Source organism: Panthera uncia (genome assembly GCF_023721935.1).
Source record: "Panthera uncia isolate 11264 chromosome A1 unlocalized genomic scaffold, Puncia_PCG_1.0 HiC_scaffold_16, whole genome shotgun sequence".
Taxonomy (NCBI): domain Eukaryota; kingdom Metazoa; phylum Chordata; class Mammalia; order Carnivora; family Felidae; genus Panthera; species Panthera uncia.
The window spans coordinates 49,793,082-49,810,450 of record NW_026057576.1 but is presented as its reverse complement, the minus strand read 5'-3'; the positions used below and the strand labels follow the sequence as shown (position 1 = coordinate 49,810,450).

The 17,369-nt window shown below is 41.5% G+C and overlaps 1 protein-coding gene across 2 annotated transcripts in view; it reads right to left on the bottom strand.

Annotated features, from left to right (window-relative positions):
• The window catches only part of SLAIN1 (SLAIN motif family member 1), a 62,385-nt gene that overhangs the window by 20,688 nt on the left and 24,328 nt on the right, over positions 1–17,369 (bottom strand). The window lies entirely within an intron of this gene.

Genomic DNA, 17,369 nt, shown 5'->3' with positions numbered 1-17,369 from the left:
ATTTAGTACTTTAAGGAACAACAAGGAATTTTACCTACAACGGGAAAATGATCTAATTCTTCGTACACTGCTTCACCTGACAGAATTAACGTATCTCCCTCAGCCCAAAATGCCAACCCCTGCTATTTCCGAGTTCTTGGGATCATGCAAAAGACCTCAAAACCGTAAAAACTTGAGTAAGTCACACCAAACATCACATAGTCTTCCTTCAAGGCATACGGATTACTTTGCTAAGCAAAATCCATTCTTCTAAAAAGCAATCACTTAGACATGGACTAATAATAATAAGCAGGGCAGGAGGGAACAGATAAGAAATACAGAGGAGGTTAAACTTCACATAAAGCAGTTAGTTGGACTGTCTTTGCTGGAAATCTCACCAAACCTGAAGCAGCAAGTATGAAAAGGACTGCCTGACTCGAATCCCCAGATCACTTTTTTTTTTTTTTAATGTTTTTTTTTTTAATGTTTATTTTTGAGAGAGAGAGCGAGAGCAGGGAAGGGGCAGAGAGAGAGGGAGACAAAGAATCCGAAGCAGGCTCCAGGCTCTGAGCTGTCAGCACAGAGCCCGACATGGGGCTCCAACTCAGGAACCGTGAGATCATGAAGTCTGACGCTCAATGACTGATCTACCAGGCGCCCCACCCGCCCAGACCACTCTTAATGAGCACCACTAATGAGCCAGCGGATGGCTGAGGAGCACTTCAAACTGGGCAGTGCAGTTGAAGCGACAGAAACGATGGGGTGTGGGAGTCAAGAAAATAATCTGCTCCAAAATGGGGATACTTAAGAGCCTTGCAAAATATCACTAAGGTTATTTCAAAGAGCAAAATGTTTCCTCTTATTTCAGCAAGAGTTGTGGAGGTAAGTACCGCCCCATTCCAACAATTACATGCAAAACAGCTCTTCCTCCTGCAAGTGAAAGAGGAAAGCAGCCGCCTGCACAAGGATCACACTTTTCAGAATTCACCAGTGTCCAGAAGGGGACCCTGCAGCAGAGCGTCACTCCTGACTGACAGCAGTCACCTCACTTACCCAACCTGTAATTAAGGGTGAGCTCTTCTCAAGCTCAGCCAGAGCAGAGACCCACGAGGCTGCCATTCCCCGTCCTGTAACTTCTAGACACACAAACCTGATTCCCAAATACACTGCAAAGTAGAGCTTGGTATGCAACACACCCAAGGTAGCCACTCCTGCACCTTTAATCTCTAGGACTCAAAGTTTCTCATTAAAATTCTATATTAAAAAAAAAAAAAAAGATCAATAGCTCTTTGTGACTGCTAACTTGCTTAACAGATGATGTCTGATCACTTGCCAGGCAAATTACAGTAACTGCGTGTTCTCACCCACAGATGCAAGCGACAATGCATCCCAAGTAAACAGCATTCACTACTCTGCACAATAACTACTGTGACCCAGCCTCCCAGCACAATGGTACAGTGATTGTGGCAATGACAGCAAGATCCTGACTAAGAACACAATTAGCATCTATTGCAAGAAAGAATGCTCTACATTGTCCTTTGGCATGGAGGCTTTTAAGAGGAGGGAGGAGAATTATCGTGGGGCAAGCTAACAAAACAACAACATTAGACTAGTACCCGAGGCTGTGGCGGAGGAGGAGAGGGGAAAGGACAGGAAGCCATCACATCCTACTTATTCTTCACTATGTAGCTGAAGAATTGTAGGAATTGTAACAGAAAGCATTTTTATTTTTTTGCTAATATTTTGTGAGTAAAATTCTACTCCCCAACGTAGGGCTTGAACTCACAACTCCAAGATCAAGAGTCACATGCTCTACCAACTGAGCCAGCCAGGTGCCCCAGAAAGCATTTCTATAGCGAATAAAACAAAACAACCTTCTAAAGGGCAATTTTATCTTTTTCAGTCAATTAATTTAATGGATTTTTCATATGAGGATGTTTTTTGAGAGGCTCAGGGATGATTGAAATGACCCTAAAAAAGGAGTAAGATGGCATTGCTAAAGAAGAAAATGGGAAACAAAGTTCTGAACAACAGTTATGTTTCCTTACACTCTACTGCAAAGTACTACCAGTAAGTAGAGGGCTTCTCAAACTTGGGATGAGGCTTGGGACTATGTATCTGCTTGTTCTATTCCAAGCCCTAGATATAACGGAGCTGGGCCCAAACACCAGGACACGCTGAAGGTTTTCCTTCCTAAATACCTTAATTTGGACAGCCTCCCAGGACACTCCTTCCCACATGCTCTCTGTAGTCCTACTGCAATTTCCTTGACCAGGATGCTCACCACCTCGCACCAGATGAATGTCATCTACTCCTCAAACAACCTGTAGCCGCCATCACCGTCCCTGGCAAGCCCACCCTAAACGTCATGTCCAAAGCTGTGTTAGTCAGATACTAGTACTGCGGTGGCTTTTCATGGCACACATGATCTAGAAGGCACTCCGGATCATCTCACAGGACCCTTCCCCACTGCCATGCCCTCCTACCCACCTCTAGTGTTTCTGAACTTCCTTGCTAACACACCTGTACTGCAAAACCTTCTATGTTGCCTCCCTGATCTAACAAGCATCTTCTATGGAAATAAATGTGATTAGGTACTAAGGTATGGACTGAACCCTCATCTTTCTACAAAAATCAAAAGTGGTCAATTATTTTCGGTACATCTTCAAAGTTGCCAGACTGAAAAAGTAAATTACAGATCTGTGAAGCTATTTTTGTTTTGTGTTTGTTTTTGTTTTTAAGAGAAAGGCAGAGCTCACACGAGCAGGGGAGAGGGGCAAAGGGAGAGAGAGAGAACCTTAAGCAGGCTGCACACTCAACACAGAGCCCAAGGCTCTGGGCTTGATCCCACAACCCTGAGATTATGACATGAGCTGAAATCGACATCCAAACATTCAACCAACTGAGCCACCCAGGCGCCTCTGAAGCCATTTTTTGGAAATCATTAAGTATAACAACCCCCCCACCCCAGAAAAAACTTAATTTGATAAATGTTCCAGTGATGACAATAACAAGAAAAATCACAAAGGGCAGATGATGGGATAGGTTTAAGAATCTAAATTTCTTTAATTCTCCAAACTGAGAATTATTAACAAATAAGTTTCCAGCCCCAATGACATTCCTTCTATGCCTTGCCTAGATTCATAACAAATACAGCAAATATTCAAATTTTTGTTAAACATGTAGGTCTCTGCATATAATCAAAATCAAATTTAAGAAAGCAGTAATTCACACGAAAGGAAAAAGAGTAACTGATCTAATGAGAAGCTCAGTGATCATCCTCAAAAGATCAGTAACTCCATGAAGCTAAACGAGTTCAAAAATAAAGCAGTGCTAGGACATCTTCTAGAAACAATTATTTTCACATTTTCTTCTCACCACAGAGATAGCCAGTTCAGTACTGAACACAATGTCTGGCACACAGTATAAAATCAAAGTGCAATGCGGTCAAAATCTTGGTGAGTTTACTAACATTTCCTTATTTCAAACCATTTTACCATTCCTACCTTAACATCTAAATGGTTTTGCCCAATTTCTTAAACTTTATTAACTATAACTTAATATATTTTTTGAAGACAAAAGTTAGTTTAGACATTTCAGCCCAGCTGGATAAAGGCTCAATGAAGAAATATACATGTAGGAGCACAACTCATTAATACTTCCTAATAGCCACTAAGTTGTTGAACTTTGTGTGTGTGACTCTTCTGGTTTCCACCTAAATGACTTTATATTACTAATGACCAGGGCCTATGATCAGGTGATTGACACATCAAGATTTAACAGGAGTCCCTGCCTAGGGTGAGCTAGGTCCTGCCATGCTAGGTTGCAATGTTAAAGTGAAGGGTCGTGCCAAGGACACTAGTTGGCAGGAAGTCTTACAAGAAGGTGACAAAGCTTACTCAAATTCTTGAAATGCTACCATCTCTTACAATCAAAGGAACTGTTGGGGCGCCTGGGTGGCTCAGTCGGTTGAGCATCTGGCTTCAGCTCGGGTCATGATCTCACAGCTCGTGAGTTCGAGCCCCGCGTCGGGCTCTGTGCTGACAGCTCAGAACCTGGAGCCTGCTTCGGATCCTGTGTCTCCCTCTCTCTCTGCCCCTAACCCACTCGCATTCTGTCTCTCTCTCAAAAATGAATAAACATTAACAAAAATTAAAAAAAAAAAAGAAACTATTCATAAAACAGCTAAAAGAGGGTTTAGTAGAATTTCTATAAATGCTACCTCCAATAGTGCAGCATCTGAGTTGGGTGAGGAAGTCCTGGAGGGCAGTGCTCTTACTCTTTCTAGTAGCTTCTAACAGTACAGCCACATTTCTAATCCGGGTACCATGGTCTGAATGTTTGTGTCCCCCAAAATACATGCTGAAGTGCTAACCCCCAAACATGAAGGCATTATAGGTGGGGCCACTGGGAGAAGCTTAAGTCATGAGAATAAAACCCTCATGAACTGGAGCAGTGCCTTATAAAAGAGGCTCCAAAAAGCTCCTGAGCCCCTTCCACAACATGAGAGCACAAGAAATCTGCAACCTGGCAGAGGGCCCCCCATGCCTGTGCATGCTGGCACCTGGTCTCAGACATCCAGTCTCCAGAACTGTGAGCAGTAAAGTGCTGCCCACCTCCTCTGTGGGATTTTGTTTCATAGTAGCGTGAACAGACTAAGATATAGGGGGAAGTTATTCTAGAAAATAAGCCCTGATCTTCCCTACTTCCATCTTCTTTCTCATTGACGAATAAGACTGTCAAAGGCAAAACTGCAGCCTGCAGAGGCTGGCTCGGTCTAATTTGCCACGTTCTCTTATCCACCTCTCACACAAAGCAGGTGATCCAGGACCATTGCTTTGAAAGACAGAAGGACCACATGTTAAGAAATCAGTCTAAAGCAGCCCCTGTGAGTGTTTTACTTCTTCAGCTTTTAATAAGTCTGATGAAAACTCGTTAAAAGCAAATTTTAGATCTGTTGTATTAAAATTCACAGAACTGATTTCTAAATAACTTATAATTTTGTATCTCCTCGCTTGTGGCTCTTCTCAGCTACCCAAATTTATATTCTCCATCATTCCCTAACCCAGGATCTTCCCTGAGAAACTGGTCAACTATCATTTAAATCTTCACAGGCAAGACCCTGTGTACCCCGTGAGCCAAAAATAAAGTGGCACGCTCTAGCATTATGCAGACACCCTACATTTATAGAGCACAGCCAGAGTCGTTCCTTCATTCAAAATTTACCAAGAGATAAAAACAAAACAAAACAAAAAACATTAAAGGTCAGTCTTGAGTAGTGACGCAAATATCTTTCAAAGACACACACAGCACATAGTTATTTCCCTGCTCCACAGTCGTTCTCAGAAATCTGGCCCTGATGCTCCCACCTGCTTTTTAAAATTCATTTCTCTATTCATTTGAGCAGGCACCCACCATGGGACTATAAAGTACCAGATGCTGCAGATACGGAGATGAATAAAATATGATTATTGCCCTCTTTCCTTCCCACTCCAATTTCTGAAGACCAGCTAGCGTAGAAGGCAGGCAAGATATGCATATAATGTGATACAGTAAGTGGAAAAAAGGCACTGTGAAGTACACTCACAAAGACCATGATTAACTTTCCAAGGGAGTCCAAAGATTTCATTCACCAGGAGAGATTATATTTAACATGGCCCTTGAAGGTTGAAGAGGTTATCCTACAGGGTCCAAGGCCATTCCCATTCCAGACAGAAATAACTTATGTGAAGCCACGGAAGCAGGAAGAAGCAGTGCACGGTCAAGGAAGGGTACATGTTGTTAGGACTGAAGCACGGGGACGCGGAAGAAGAGCTAGGGCTGGAGGATGGGTGGCGGCAGGTTCCACACTGTCATTAAGAGGACGTGCTTTAATATTCAATTTGTGTTTTGACTGAGGAGGAGAAAGGCCTGGTCAGATATGTATGTTATGAAGACGGCACAAATGGCCATACAGATGGTGGACAATTAGGGCAGGGAGCGAGGACTGGAAGACCAGTTAGAAGGTTTCACAGCAGAGTTGGTGAGTCATCACAAGGGATCAAACTAAAGTCTCAGCAGAACATTTGATGAAAATATTTTAAATAAGCCACATCTGAGCTAAAGAGGAGATGTCTGGTGACCCAATGAATACAGGGAGTGGAGAAAAGGAGGCGGCCAAAGCTAATGCCATAGTTTCTAATACACTGATGCCATCCACTAAGACAGGGAACATAAGATAAGCATGCTTAAATGAAAGGAAAAAAGCAGCTGAATTTGAGATGGTTATAGGACATACCTACGTGCTGGTGCCCACTAAGGGGTGGAGAGTTCAGGAAAGCAGCTAGAGAAAAAAAGGGGCACATCAACAAGTAGGTGTTATGAGGCCACAGGCATGAATAAAATCACCCAAGAAGAAGGTACACAAGGAAAAGAGAAGTGACTTCAGGAACATTTACAAGTGGATAAAGGGAGACTCAGTAACAAAGACTGGGAAAGGCTGCAGAGTTCAGGGATGAGCAGAGACCAAAAACAGTAAAGATAATGAAGGGTTGCAACATGGACGCAGAAGTTACTATGGGATGATGACTAAGAAACAGCAACTGGCTGGACAACTGGGTCACCGAAGAGAGCAGATTCAACAGAGGAGCTAGAACGGAAACCTGTTTTAATAGGTCAAGCAGATGTAAGATGAGGAAGAAGAAATAATTCTTCCTAGAGAGATCAGGCTATAAAAATAAGAGAAATAGGGCTGTAGGTTTGCAGAGCATGAAACTCAAGGCAGAATAGTTCTTTAGGATAAGGGAGACCTACATACTGATAGAATGAGAACAGAACCAGTAGAGAAAACAAGAGTCTACAGAAAAGGGGAATGCACTGAACTGAGGTCCTGGAGATCAGAAGGAATGTGACAGAGAGGTAAGGTAGAGGGAACAGCCTTAGAAAAGGGAGAGTTATTTCTTCCTATGCAACTAGAAGGCAAAGCTAGTGAGGATACAGAGAATGCAATATTGGCCTCCGTTATCTGTAAATTAGAAGGCAATAAATATGCTCAGAAGTCAGAGGCTGGAGTAAAGGACCAGTGTAGTAGTAATGGTGTGGCCCCCATGGGGAGAAGTCAAAGTAATTGCCTAGGTGACTCTGTAACAATAAGGGAGCCTAAAAAACTATTTGAAGATATTAGCAAATGTTTTATGTTTCTGTAAAGGCATTTATGTCCTAGAGGTTTGGGTTTAGAGAGTTGACCACCTTAGTGACTGCAGGCTATGTGTCATTGGGGAATTTTAGAGATCTTTGGTAAGACCTTGGTAAAGGGAATAAAATGAAGGGCTAGATGGCTGTATTCAATATCAGTGAAACTCAGGGATCATGGCAACAGGCTCACACAGGCGTTGGCCAATGTTTTCTACCAAGGGCCAACTAGTAAATATTTTAGGTTTTGCTGGCCATAGAGTCTCCATTGCAACTTCTTAATTCCACCATCACAGCATTATATAGCAGCCACAGGCGACACGTAAATGAATGAATGGGACTATGCACTGATATAACTTTATTTATATATACAGAGAGTTGAATTTCACAAAAATTATAGGTCATGAATTTTTATTTTTTCCAACCATTTAAAAATGTGAGCCACTTTTTATCTCCTGGGCCATACAAAAACAGGTTGAAGGCCAGACAAGGCCACAATTTGCCAACCCCCAGGGTAACAGACATACCAGTTTAACAATACTCACTCTGGAGAACGCACAGGATTAGAACTGCATCATAAGGGTATGTCACGTGATGTGATATAACAATGATGGCCAACAGTGTACCTCCTTACTGTAATTTTTCATAACATATTATAATAAAGATCAGCAAAAGACTAAAAGGACCCTGGACTAAGAATCTAGATACCAGAATTCCAGTCTCCATCCTGCCACATGCTAGTTCTCAAATGGAGCAAATCATGTAGCATCTTGCTTTTGCAGGGTTCCCACGTTTAGGTGTGTTTGTGGGACAATAACAAACAGGGCAAGCACTGGACAAAAGCTTGTGGCATGCATTCACACACTGAAGCAATTTTTTTTTTTTTTTTTTTTAGAAGAGTGCTGAAAAGTTAAAGCAAGTTGTAGCAAAATCGTTCTCTAAACCCAGAAGGGAAATGTTCTAGAAGCTAGAAAGGAAGAGTGCAGAAATCTGCCCTTTTACTCTTCCCAATTCTCGGGCATTTTAACATGTCTTGTCAAAATAATGAGCATGCTTTCTGCATTACGTCTTCTTATCTAGACAACTTTACAGACTCAGTCTTTCAACTCAGAGGCAAAGTACTAAACCTTGAACATTCAACGATTTGATCAAGGTAGGTCAACGGCACTCACTTCTGTATCCAAAGACTATCTCAGAGGAAGCATATGTCCCAAATGCCACATTCTAACAAGTATGGTTTCTTCAAAACCACGGGCTGCTAAGGTCATGTCTCTGACTCTTAAATAATGGTGTTTTTTAACCACACAGTCCTGCAAAGTAAGGGAAAGGGGGAAAGGGGAGACAAACTTTCAATCCTCTGTTTTTATTCCTTCTTCATAGAACAGGTGGACAGGCCTCAATACTAAGCCAAACAATCAGAGGAATCCCATGCATGGCCCTTCACAAACACCAGTGACAGAGTGGTCTAAGATCAGTGAATGGATAGGAGACACCTCCTCTTCTAAAGCTTGCTATTCTCCCTTATGGTGGCAGGAAATTTTATCCAGACCGCAGCATTTTGACCTATACCCAAACACCACCACTCTATTTTCACGAACCATCGCCTCAGCTATAAATTTCCCAGGTGATCAGATTATATTTGTCCATACCTACAGGTGAGAGCCTATAGAACGCTTACATGTAGATGCACTCCCATGTCTGCACTAAACTTAAAGGGACTCAGGAACCTGGGTAAAGATAGTATTTTACTGGTTCTCTCATCAACTCTGACCAGACTGAAATACAAGGTTTCCAAAGGGCCTTAAGTTCACATTAAGCAGGCACTGCTGACTCAACCTGAGCCCCCAACCTGAGCAAGCCCCCTGGGGTAGGTACATATGGCTTGCAGCTTATCTGATCCTCTAGGTTTATTGGGTAAACTTGAAAAGCATTAATTTCTCCACAGCTCTCCATGGCCTGATGAATGAGCACACGGGACTGGGAAGTCCTGCTGCTTCTTTGAAACAGGTGTTCTTAAGTTCTTTTCCAGACACACGCAAAGTAAAGAGGATTCAAGCAGTATGCATTTGCCAGTGTATTCCTACAAGGAGAAGGGCTACAGAAGTAGTAGACATCCCTCCCTGATTGGTATTCCTGGTGATTGTTTATTCAGGACAAGTTAGTTGTAGTCCCCAAGACCCTCATTCTTCAAATTATAGGTAGAAAAACCTACCAGGTTAATTTGAATCTTTCCCACAGTGCTAGTTCATTCAACCTATGATGACAAATGAAACATTTTCAAATCAGTAACCATGGTATATGTACCCATACACATAGTATACATATATTTACTTGCTATATGTCAATATAACATGTTTGTTACATGTTAACACATATTCATGTTTATAAACATGTGTTTGTGTGATAGGCTAATATATATATACATATTTATTACATACGCTTAACATATATAATATATATGCATATTTGTTATATAGGTTTAATATACATGTTTGTTATATTTATATAAACATACAGCCCCAAAACATTGTGATACTCAGTATTTAAACTTCCATTTGTATTCAAAATGTAGTAACTTACAAAAACATGATATATATACCATCTTTCAGAAACGTCTAGCTAAAGAGGTCATTTACCCATATAAATAATACCTAGAGCTAATCAAGAAAGTCACTTTCAACATTAGTATTAAGTTTAAACAGGGCGCCAGGGTGGCTCAGTCAGTTAAGTGTCCAACTCTTGGTTTCGGCTCAGGTCATGATCTCCCAGTCATGAGATCGAGCCTGGCATTGGGCTCCACACTGGGCGTGAAGCCTGCCTAAGATTCTCTCTCCCCCGTCCCTTTGCCCTTCTCCCATGGACGTGCATGTGTGCGTGCACTCTCTCTCCCAACCCCCCCCCCCCAAAAAAAAAAGTTTTATATTAGGTTTAAAAGTAACTAGGGTGTTGTATACCTGCAAGGATTGGAAGATAAATGTTTAATTTTTGAATGAGAGTTATAAAACTTCACCATAGAGTATTATTTAACAACATTTATTCCATTGGGCTCTGTCTTTTATAATTATTCTTCATCTTGAATTTAATACATCAAATGTTTCCTAGGTCTTAATAGCAAAGTGAGACTTGCTGGTTAAAGTGTCTAGTCATCATCATTAAAGCATCAGGCTTTTCTACTTCTCAGCCTTTAACCAGTCTCAAGACCACAGGCTGAATGCTCTTCTCTCATTGCCACTCTTGGATCTTCCTGTGAGTCTTCTCTAACCAGGACCATGGTCTAAAAACTGAAAAATGTGGGTTGGAAAGGAGAAATTCTCTGGACTGTCAACTTGTTTCCACTTCATCACTGGTCAGAACTGAAGCTGCCAACTCGAACCACACACGGACCAAATTCAGTGTTATCTAAGACCGGAATGAGCCCCGCAACTCCACAGATCATCAGACTTCCCATCTCCAATTAGCAAGGGAGATTAGAAAACAAGTTTGACTTCAACAGTAATTATACTTCAAAGGCATGCTTAAAAATTCCCTTTTATAGAAGCTGTTTTTCTCTTAGACCTAACTGCTGTGGCTTTAATCAAATGTAAGGACAGGGAAAATGGCCACAGAATGTGAGGAGTCAGCCTTTGTCAGAGTCAGAAAGTCCTAATTTAACCTGAAAAGAACAAGGGAAAAGAATGACCTAATAATCTGCCCATGATGTGATATTGTCATGCAGATTCTAAACAGCTGCTTCAAGTTGGACTACAGCCACCCCTGCAAGCCAGGACAGCCAGCTAGAGGAATTTCCAAGTTCTACATGGCAATAATGTGGTAAATTAAGGGGTGACTGGGTGGCTCAGTCGGTTATGCATCCAACTCTTGATCTTGGCTCAGGTCATGATCTCACGGTTTGTGAGTTTGAGCCCCACATCAGGCTCTGTGCTGACAGTGCGGATTCTCTGTCCCTCCCACACCCGCGCTGCCTCGCTCTCTCTCAAAATAAATAAACCCTAAAAAAAAAAAATGAGGTAGGTTAAGGAAGATGCTACAGAGTCCAATTTCCAGAAGAAACAGTCTAGATTATCTCATGTCTGAAAGTGTTTCCTCTTCAGAAAGGATAGACTGGATAACCAATAAGAACCTTCCTGCCTTTGACCATTTGGTATGTTAGGAAACACAGGCCCAGCAGGCTACTAGAAAACCCTGTGCATTCCTGAACGGAAAAGTGTTGGAAACAGAATTTGGATAATCCTTCCTTTTCAGCATCTCCTGGGCTAAAATACTTTCTTCCAGTAAGGGACACAATGCATGTGCTTACAGTCCATGGCAGAAAAGGCCTCTGACCCACTAAACTTGAGAGGTGATAGAGAGTAAATACACATAATTAAGAATTTTGACAAGGAAAAAAACTTATTTTTTTGGCCCTAGAAGTAGCTGCTGCATGATTTTACTAAAATGCCTGCACATGGAAGAACATTAAAATATATATAAAGGTATAAACAGGTATCTCTTTCCCTTTCCCATCCAGATCCCCTTTCCAGGAGTTTTGTTTGAGAAGCTGGGGACAATAATATAACTACTATGAAAGTGTAACCTCTTTTGTTTGTTTATTTATTTTGAGAGAGTGTGTGTACCCACAAGCAGGGGAGGGGCAGAGAGAATCCCAACAGATCAATGCAGGCTCAACCTCACAAACCATGAGATCATGAACTGAGCCAAAATCAAGAGTCCGACACTGAACGGAATGAGCTACCCAGGCATCCCTGTAAGTGTAACTAGAAGCAGACAAATCAACCTCACCTTGTTGCCATCTGACTCCCCATAGTGAAAAAGGTTATTTAGCCCATGTACTCTCTCTCTTCCCTTCCACTACCATCACAGTCCTATTTTTACATTGTCAAGGTTTACTGTATCTCCATTCTGTTCGATAGCTGTGATCAGGACAATTTTAAGGTCATCATCAAATGTTAAACCACATACAAGTGGCATTTCAGTGTTCTGATAGATGCATCTTTACTGGAGAGCTGGGTATGGTCAGAAGACCCCAGGAAAAGGAAAGGAATTGTCTGGCACTAGGCCCCAAACCACGGGGTGAGAAATGTCACTAGCCTTGAGAGTCAACCCATTTTCTCCTTTCCTTGTTCCTGGCCTCTCCTGGGTCATCTCCACGGCCACTCTTCTTTAGGCCTCATGGATCTTCTTCCTTGTACTTTTCCCACCATTAAAACAGGGTGTGTAAAGTAAATTTTCTAAATCTTTGCAGAACTAAAACCCTCTTTCGTTATTCTCCACAAATCTATGATTTGCCTGGGTACAACATTATAGCTTGAAAGTACCTTTCCTTGAAACTGAAAGGACAAGATTCATTATTCAGCTAGCATCTAGTATTCCTGATGAAATGTCTGAGGCCTATGACACTGCAAATAACCTGTTTCTTCCTTTGAACATTTTTAGAATTTTGACCCTGGAAATTCAACCAGGATGTCTAGGGTTTAGGTCTTTTTTCATCTATCCTAGTTCATGCTGGGGAGTTGTCTTTCTTCAGCTCAAAGAAATTTTCTTGTATTCTTTCTTGCTCTCAACTGTCTGTTCCAATTTCTAGAACTGTTAAAGACTGGAGGTTTGGGACATGCCCTCCATGTGCCCTAGCTGCTCTCATACTTCCTCTTTTGGGGGGGAGATTTCCTTATGGATAAGCAGCTTGGTTCTTAGCCCTGTCCATCCCTATTCCAGTATTTCCAAGAAATTAAAAATGACTAAAAATAATGATTTGACTGCTGCTTTGCCAAGTAATATTGTTTAAAGGTGTAGTATTCTCTTAAATCCAAGCAAATGGAGTTCTCTATTCCCTTAGTTTTGTTTCCTACAAAGTCAGTTGATCTATTCATTTTGTTCATGCTATTAGTTTTCCCAAAAAGCAAATGAGACTTGGTTCCTGGTCTAAATTTATGGATATGGACTATGTTAATCTGAATAAGTAACTGGCATGACTTTCTTCTGTACCAGTACAGCTATTACCCCAACAGGCTTCCAACTGAAAACATGGACAACAGGTACTATGTCAATGCCTGGATTATTCCAGAAGCAAGCTTCCCGTGAGGTGCCTAGACATGCAGTGGCAGAGTGGCTGAGGACTCCAGCAGTGCAAAGGAGGGAGGTCTTGATCCTTGGAATGCTGTACAAGTTCATCTAACAGCGCCCCCGCCCCCAACCTTCTCAGTCTAAAGTGGGCATCACAACTCAAGTCGCCTCACGCCTTGCTTCTCAGTTAGGGGTAGGAAGCCCATGCTGAGACTTCTCTCCCTTCTTTAAGAACAGGTTATCTGGTTTTACCCTGAAGACTCTTGGAAGTTTGCACCTGGTTTCTTCCAGACTTTGCTCCATGTGCCTTTCCCTTTGTTGATTTTGATTTGTATCCCTTTGTTTTAATAGATCCTAGCTTTGAGTACAAATATACACCGAGTCTTGTGAGTGCTCTTAGTGAATTACTAAACTGGGGGCAGGGGGGTCGTGGGGATGCCCAACATACTAAGTGAAATCTGAACACCATAAACTCCAAAAAATCCATGCCAAGACACATCATACGAAACTACTGAAAACTAAAGATAAAGAAAAATCTTGAAAGCAGTCAGAGAGCAGTGACACGTTACCCAGGAGCATTACTGAGGAACACCCATTTGAGCAACAGTGGATTTCTCATCAGAAACCACAGAAGCCAGAGAAGTGGCAGAGCCTCTTTCAAGGAAAGGCCCGCCAGCTGGGCATTCTGGGTCTGGTTGACCAACTTACCAGGAATGAAAGAGAAACAGCCTCAGACAAAGGAAAACTCAAAGAATTTGTTGCTAGCAGAGCCACCCTCAAATACTGGCTAAAGAAGTTTCTTCAAATCGAAAGGAAATGGTAAGAGAAGGGGTCTGGGGCACCAAGAAGACAAAACAAGACGAAAACAGAACTCTGGGTACAAAGAAGAGACCATCTTTTTCCTCATGGCTTGCTAAATTATATTTGATGATTGAAACAAAAATTATAATACCATCTGATAATGACATTTAAAGTGGGGGAAGTTACACTGAGTGTTGTATGGAAACCAATTTGATAACAAATTATATTTAATATAAAAAGATAAAAATAAAAGTGGGGGAAGATAAGATACCTAAATGAAAGTGAGGTTTCCATATTTCACTCAGAGTGGTAAAATGTTGGGGCGCCTGAGTGGATCAGCTGGTTGAGTGTCCAACTTTGGCTCAGGTTATGATCTCACGGTTTGTGAGTTCGAGCCCCACATCAGGCTCCACACTGACATACAGAGCCTGCCTGGGATTATCTCTTTCTTCCTCTTTCTCTGCCCCTCTCCCACTTGCATGCACATGAGCTCTCCCGCTCTCAAAATAAACTAAAAACAAACAAAAAACAAGACAATTCAGTTAACCCTCTGACACTTTCCTCTTCATAGTCATGTCACTCCTCTGTTGAAAACTATCCAAAGGATTCCCAACCATCTTAAGACAAAGTCCAGAATCCTTAAGTGCCCTGAAAACCCCGCATGCCTCTCATTTCATGCAGAATCACCAAACAGCAGGCTCACGTTTTCCCCCCGCTCCATTTCTCTCCACCACACTCCCACCGCAACAGTCTGCTGCTCCCTCTCATGTCTGGAGTCTCACCCCATCTCAAGACCTTTCCACATGTTGTTCCTGTGGTCTGGCCACTCCCCGCCCCCCGCCAGAGTTACCTGCTCAAATCTTGCTGACTTACAACAAACATGTCACATCCTTGGGAAAGCATACCCCTTCCACTTGGGCCCGCTAGCACCATCAGGCCTGTTTTAAGAGAAGGGAAGAAAAAAAGAACCAGAGCTGCTATCCATGCAGTCAGTTATACCAGACTGCGTGTTGCCAGTGCAAGGTACTGAGTTCGTCTTGCCACCATACCCCTCATATGTAGCACTGTGCTTGCAGGTAGCAAGTGCTCAATTCATTTATTTCATGGTTAAGCATTTGAATCGTCTCTCTAATCAAGGCCCCATGATTCCAAAAAGGAGAATCTACTAATTCTTGCCTAAACTGGCTATTCTGTAGAGGTCCCAAGAAATAGACATGAACATCTATCAAAATAAAGTTTCACTGCCATAGAAGCAAATTCCATCATCAGAGTACTATAAAAGCAGTAAACAACTACTGTGGGAGAATGTCTATTGTTTTACTTTTTCCTCTTTGGGGTAAGAAAATAACATGTCAGTTATATATTCATTATAACAAACATGAACTGTCATAAGCTGCTTATTTCACTACTGCTTATTTTAATAACTTTCTTGTGGTAGAAACGCAAAATAAAAGCAAAAAACCACAGAGAAACACATGTAACTGATAAGGGAAAAAGAAGAAAAGGAAACATCCATGTTGCTGGATATAATGGGATAGAAACAGCAAATTCCATAGGATCACAATCCCTGTTTATTTGCTACTTACTGTACATCATTCCCAACACTGAAGGAAACACAATGGGACTTTTCCGAACATCTGAGCAAAGCAAAGATGTGATGAAAGCCCACAGCCATGACAATGTGTCTTCAATTTCTAGCACACAGGAATAATAAATAGCAAATGTCAAGACACCCTGTCTCTGCAAATTTCAGTAGGATTCCAGATTATTTTCCCAATGAGAAAGGGACTCCTTTACAAAGCTTACCTAAAATGAACTACACAGACTAAGTTTTAATTTTGTGTTCCCAATTTGACAGAGCACCTCAAGACTGGAAACATGAGCTGATGAAGATACTATCTCGGGCCAGGCAAGGAGAAGCTGGACAGATTCCAGGAGACAGACACTTGATAAGTTTCCTAATGTCTCAGTTCAATCTGTGCAGCTTTCAACAAATGAAAAGGCCACCTTCAGAGCACTGGATTCATCGACAACTTTCTTTTCCATTGCCTAAATTTAGAGAGGGATACTACCTCATAACAACTGAGACAAGAATAGGAACTGGTATCATAGGAAGATGAAAGAAAAACTCAATAAAGAAGCAATATCTGTTTACATATGCTTAGCATATAATCCCAGAGGAAATGAGAGATTGCTCATAAGGAAACACAACCCAAGATAGTAATTGCGTAGGGCTACACTATTTGTGAAAACTATACCCACACTCCTCAAATGTGACCTGTCCTGATTCAATAGTTATGGATATTCAAGTATCTCCAGGCAAGATAAGCTTTTATTAACCGGCCCCAAATTAAGTGAGCCACACATTGGGCATCTCAAATTACTCAGATAAGTTCTTTTATCATTATTTGGTTATTCAACGTCCCAGCCTCATGACACAGACTCACCACCGACTCTAGATAAGCCTTATTTCAATTTAGGATATCGCAGGAGCCCATGCTACCCATGGAAGTTCTAGAGATGTTTGTTACGTACAGTCTAAAAGGGTGGGGGAAGTGGGGAAAAAGAAAAGCAGAAATGGAACATATATAGACTTAAGAAGAAGCATAAAACAAAAAAGCTAATGAAGTTGCCTTAACTTTCTACTATTCTTAAATTACACTCAAAACTTACCAATTTGAGATCCTAACTCTAATAAAATATGTTTATTTATAGGTAGAGAAAACAAAACTACCCCCTCCCAAAGAAAAAAAATGCTATTGGTTTTCTATAAAGTGTAAACAGCCAAACGAAGAGGGTTCCCTGTATGTTTTGGCTCACATTCTGAATAAGAAACTGCATAGCAGGAATGTGTCCACGTATGTACACAGCATTTCACATTTACCAAAATAATTTCACATTTAACATTTCCTGAAACCTTTCTAACAGGCCTGTGAAATCTGTGAAATGTCCCCACTTACAAGGCAAGACATGGAAACAAGTGAAATGCTTTCTGTCTTTTCTTAAACTATAACAATGAGAGGTCACCTCACACCTGTCAGATTGGCTAGTATCAAAGAAAAAAAAAAAGTAATCACAAGTGTTGGTGAGGATGTGGAGAAAAGGGAACCCTTGTGACTACTGGTGGGAATAAATATTGGTGCACCCACTCTGGAAAATATCATGGAGTTTCCTCAAAGAATTAAAAATAGAAGTACCATACAGTCCAGCAATTCCACTTGCAGGTTACCCAAAGAAAACAAAAACACTAATTCAAAAATATATATGCACCCCTATGTCCATTGCAGTATTATCTGCAACAGCCAAGATACAGAAGCAACCTAAGTGTCCACTGATAGACAGAAGGACACAGAAGGTGT